The 6,123-nt window shown below is 40.1% G+C and overlaps 1 pseudogene; it reads right to left on the reverse strand.

The window, feature by feature from the left end:
* Nucleotides 1–4,713: 4,713 nt before the first annotated feature.
* On the reverse strand, nucleotides 4,714–6,123 carry LOC137732819 (chloride channel protein CLC-e-like; annotated as a pseudogene).

Here is a 6,123-nt window from a genome sequence, read left to right on the forward strand (position 1 = left end):
TTCTTGCTGATTTGAGGTTCATTGGAGTGAAGTTAGGGGTGGAAGAACGAGAAGAAGCTTTACTTGCTAATTTCCAAGTTAGACCAATTTTAATTGATCGTGTGCTTGAGGCTCATATAAATGATAAGAAATCCAGAAGTTAATTGAAGCAAGAAGTCAGGGGAAAAAGAAAGATCTCAGAGTTCGGGAGACTGACGACATGCTTATGCAGGAGAACAGAGTGTACGTGCCGTATAATGCGGAATTAAAGAAAGAAATTTTGGATGAAGCGTATTGTTCGACTTATGCAATGCATCCTGGAGGTACTAAAATGTATCATACCATTCGACCATTTTATTATTGGTCGGGTATGAAAAGAAGAATTGATGAGTATGTGAGTAGGTGTGCCATTCGTCAACAAGTTAAAGCTGAAAGGAAGAAGCCTTTTGGGTTGATGCAGCCACTTCCCGTTCCACAGTGGAAATGGGAAAACATTACTATGGATTTTGTGTACAAGCTTCCTTGTACACATAATGGTTATGACGACATTTGGGTGATAGTTGATCGGCTTACAAGTTAGCACATTTTATTCCAGTGAGGGAGAAGTATTCTTTAAGCCGATTAGCTGAATTATTCATATCGAAGTTTATGAAGTATCATGGAGTTCCACTTAGTATTGTCTCAGATCGTGATCCTAGATTTACTTCTAAGTTCTGGGTAGCATTTCAGGAAGCTCTTGGTTCGAGGTTACTGCACAGTACAACATATTATCCTCAGATAGATGGACAATGAGAGAGGACTATGCAAACGTTAGAGGATATGCTGAGATCTTCAGTTTTACAGTTTGGTGACGTTTGGCATAAGCGATTGGATTTGATGGAATTTGCCTACAACAATAGTTTTCATTCAAGTATTGGTATGGCACCATTTGAGGCACTTTATGGCAGGTTTTGTCGTACACCTTTGTGTTGGTCTGAGGTTGGCGAAAAAGTTTTGGAGGGCCTTGAGATAGTGGAGGAGACTACTCAGAATATTTAGGTGATTAAGTTTAACCTGAAAGCGGCCCAGGATCGACAAAAGAGCTTAGCAGATAAACATGCCACTGACAGGGTGTATAATGTAGGTGATTAGGTGTTTCTAAAGTTATCACCGTGGAAAGGTGTTGTACGGTTTGGGAAGAAAGGTAGGCTAAGTCCTAGGTACATCGGACTGTATGTGATCACCGAGAGAGTCGGTGAAGTTGCTTACAGGTTTGAGTTGCCTCCAGAGTTGTCTAAAGTGCATGATGTGTTCCATGTTTCCATGCTTGGTCATTATGTTTCAAATTCGTCGCATATGATACCTCCTCAACCTTTGGAAATTAATCTAGATTTAACTTATGATGAGGAGCCAGTGACTATTCTGGATTGGAAAGATAAATTTCTGAGGAATAAGACCGTGCGTTTAGTGAAAGTTTTGTGGATGACTTACTCAGGGGAGGAAGCTACATGGGAGACAGAGGAGTGTATGAAAGAGATGTACCCACGCTTGTTTTATGATTACTAGTGGTTTGTATTTATTGTGTGAATTTCGAGGATGAAATTTTCTTAAGGAGGGTAGATTGTGATAGCCCGTCCCGAAATATTTTATCGCAGGTGTGAAAAGATAAAATTGCCCTTGGACGTTCTGTGTGGTTGTGTGGTTTTGTTTGTTGTGATTGGATGCCCAAATTTAGACCACACACTCATACCCTCTTTGTCACTCCCGTTGACTCTCTCTCTCCTCCCTCTCGATTTTTTTCTGCTTTTCCGTACAAGTCGTACGGACATCACCCAAATCAGCCATTGTTCTTCACAGATCGAGGTTTTTGATGTCATATTCGTATTCCTTGTAACCATACGATCTCATCGATACCATTTTTAGGATGTGAAGCCGTCGGAAAACCCGAGAACCATAACCTCCGATTTGAGGTACTGTTCATGCACATGTAAATGTGAAGTTTTTGGAAGATTCTAAGATTATAGGAATCTTTAGAACACTCTCACGAAGCTCAGAGAAGAAAAACGAGGTGTTTTGGACGTAGGGAAGTCGAGTTGGCGAGATTGAAACTTTGGTCAGATTATCGAGGGTTCTCCGGTGAGTTTCCAGGGATTTGAGGGCTTGAATTGGTAAGAATGTGTTCTTCTCATCCCAAGCTTCATTTTGGTGAAAATTTCATGAATTTTGGTTGAAAATGCAGTGAGATATGAAGATTTGAATATTTTTCTAGTTTTCGGCGACGGTGACGGCAACGGTGTCCGGTTGTTCACCGGAGAAGAAAAGAGAATATTCCATCAAAGTTGACAGAATATTCCTAACGGCGTAAGGTTAGTTTTAACGGAATATTCCTTACCGCGTTAACTTTTCCGTTAGGCGTGCCAGGCACGTGGCCGCGCCTGAGGGCGCGTCTGGCGGTGCCGTGGCCGGCGCATGGTGGCGCATGGGTGATTAGAAGATTTTTCTTAAAATATGAGGATGTTCCTGAGGTTGTGTAGATCATAATGATATATTCAAACACCCCATTTGAGCAATGTTTGAGAAGTTATTAGCTAGTTTTGTTTATGTGCTTTAAATTAACGTTTATATAGTTGTTTCGCATATAGTTGAGACTTATCCTCAGGACGAGCACAGTCAATCGAGGCTTGGGGACTACGACCCTTCCACATACCAGTGAGTGGGCTTTTGGTTTTCCGTATATACCTATATACTTGAGATTTTTCCCAGAAAATCGATTTAAATTGAAATTATGTTTGAAATGCCATGCTTATTTATTTATGCTTAGACTATGAATTTGTATGATATGTGCATATTGTGATTTGACGCGGTGGACGCTCAGGTAAGTACCAGGTGAGTTGTAGATTGTTTATGTGAATTAATGGTTATGTGAGATGTGTTGAGAGCGCATAAACCTGCACCTCAGTGTTAGTGCTCCTACCCAGAGTTAGGGCACAGTCTTTCATGTGATGTTCACCTCTCGCACCATACGCTCATCTTGGATCCAAGTTAGGTGCACAATCCTGTCGTACAGACCATTATAGGTGGTTCCGACTCGTAGTTGACCTGCGATTATTCGCACAGTCTTCACGTGATCGTAGCACTTGAGCGTATCTATTTACACCTAGTCCTGTCGTACAGACCACTTTAGGTGACTCCAGCTAGATGGATGAGCTATAGATTCAGCCGTACAGGTCACGTTAGGTTACTCTGGCTGACATATCATTTGTATTGATTGGTATCACCTGGCTTACATGTTTTATGCTGAGATATTTGACATGGCATATATGTGGATTTTGCTAATTCGAGAATGGTTTCAATATATGTATGTATTCTATTTTCTGGGAAATTATACAGGTTTTACTGCGAGAGGTTACAATCTTTGATAATTGAAATGGTTTTGAAAAGCTTTGTTGTTGCATACTCACACTTTATGTTTTGCGCCCCTCTTGGTTCTAGTTAGGAGTGCCTTTTCGGTGGCTTGCGAGGAATCCACGGCAGCTCTGACAGATTATCACCATTGTAGGATTACCTTTGGTGTTGTATAATTAGTATTTGTCCTGCTGGACTGCACTTAGACTACTTATGCTTTGGTTGTGAATTCACACTTATTTCATCTTGCACCTTAACTTATCTAGTGCTTTAGTCAGTTTGGTTTTTAATTATTCGCATTTATTATATTATTATTGCTTCCGCACTGTGCACATGGCTACGTCACGCTCACGTGATGGCCAGCACGCCTTCATTTTGGTCGGGGTGTGTCAATAATGAAAAAAAATTAATCTTAAACTCTTAATTGTAAAGCAGACTATACTAATATAACTAATCATTAATTAAACTAACAAATCAATTAATCAATACCAAAAATCATACAAATTATTCAAGAAAACAAAATTTAATTCAACTAATCAATATGAATAAGCATATACATTATTCAATAATTCAATTAATCAATCAATAATCAAGAATTCAATTTTTAACCTAAACAACAATTTCATTCATCAATACTCATAGAATTTATATTGATTATCACTGTGACATCCCACATCGTCCAGGGGAGTGATCCTTAAATGTAAATTCCCATCCCTACCTAGCACGAGGCCTTTTGAGAGCTCACTGGCTTCAGGTTCCGTAGGAACTCCGAAGTTAAGCAAGAAGGGGGCTAGAGCAATCCCATGATGGGTGACCCACTGGGAAGTTGCTCGTGAGCTCCCAAAAAGAAAACCGTGAGGGAATGGAAAGCCCAAAGCGGACAATATCGTGCTACGGTGGTGGAGCGGGCCCGGGAAGTGATCCGTCCCGGGTCGGGATGTGACAATCACAACTCAATAATGATATTAGTGTATTATCCTATAATTGTATATTAATTAAATAAAAATAATCAATTAGGTTTGAAATAATATAAATTTAGAAAATAAAAAAATTTATCTCAAAATTGGGAAAGGGTTGCTAATGTGGCGTTTTGATGCTTTATAGGATTGGGGCACACATTTGAAAATTGAAGGGATTTGTCGTTTGGGAAAAGTGGAGCGGGTTAGATAGGAAAGGAGACTAGTGGTCCCCCCGCAATATTATAATTTTTTTTTTTAGATAGCAAGCGAAATGATGCCGTTTTACTTTTAAAATTAAACAACAAAAGCCATGCGCATAGGGAGCCGCACAACAATATGAACAAACAGAAACACCATTGTGTTTTCCAGTTTCTGACCAAACCAGAGGGGTTTAGGCCTCCGTCCTAGGCATGTTTTCCGACGAGCGGAGTGGCGACCGCCACTCCTCGCCCCTATGTAGCTTCACCACTGCCAGGCCGTATGCTTGCGATGATGCTACTTCCAAGACGGAAATATGATGTATAGGATTGGACTGAGCAACTGCAGAACTGATGTTTTTGCCGTATGACATTCCTGTTGCTGCACCAATAAAAAGTGATGGAGCATAGTAGGCTCCATCTAATCCAGAAGCTCGACACAATGGGGTTGCACCTATCTTGACTACTACCAACTGAAGCAACAAATCAGCTGAGAGGCCCTTCTCAAGTGGTCGAGATTCCAGCAAAATGTCAACACTCTCAAAACCCCAATAAAGAATTTCAGAATATGTCAATGCCATCAGCCCAATAGCCAAGCCACCCACGATAGGGAACGAAAATTTTGGTAGGCCAACAGTCTTGTGAAGATTGTCAACAAATACCAACATGTATGATGTGCACTTTGATAAGGTTAATGAAACCAAACCACATAGGACACCCAGCAATAGATATAGCGGAAGCTCTGAAATTGATTCGAATACGTCTCAAAACCGCAGCTTTAAACAATGACTTGAACATCAACCTCTAGATATAGTAAAGGTATGCCTGAAAAATTCATCCCAGTAGAGTGAATAAACTAGTATTGTAACACAATCATATATGAAATTACCCATTTGGAATATGCAATGTAAATCAACTACCAAAATAATGGGAAAATTCAGAAACCATATTCAGTAAAGGCAAATCACATTACCAGGAGCAAGTAAATACTCCGAGATTACGTACTGATGCCATAGTCAATTGCAGAAATTATTTAAATAAAAGAACCATTTTTTGTTCACTCGGCACATAAGTTTTTATATATATATCATTTTGAAGAATCAACAGATAATTGGTAGTGTACTAGCAGGTGAGCGGAAGTCATAGTATGGGACCTTAAAGGCTGGTTCAGAACAAAGACCAGCTTCTGAAACTACGGAAGCTATCACAGCACTAAGTATGACCATAGAAGTGGTATTCACAAGTGAAATGGATGAGGAATTAGGTGGTGATGGACTCAACGGGAAAGAAACAACCAGAAATAGCAGCATTAAACCCTGTCAACAGAGAACAACAATTACAATGAGGGTATACATGTATTGATAATGGCAGCATAGATATACACAAAACTGAATACCAACCAGAAGAAATTCCAGCAACCATATGAGAGACCCTTCTTTGTGAACTTTTATCAAACACAACACCAATAGAAGTTCCAATCTCAACGCTAGGACCTCGGGACCTAACGAGTTCCCAGTCCCAAGTGTGACACAAGCAGCAATTGCCTTGACAAAAGTACACGATGCTGCCTTGAAACCATCAAAAACCGAAATAGGCATTCCCAT

The sequence above is a fragment of the Pyrus communis genome, chromosome 4 (genome assembly GCF_963583255.1).
Source record: "Pyrus communis chromosome 4, drPyrComm1.1, whole genome shotgun sequence".
In the NCBI taxonomy this organism is placed as follows: domain Eukaryota; kingdom Viridiplantae; phylum Streptophyta; class Magnoliopsida; order Rosales; family Rosaceae; genus Pyrus; species Pyrus communis.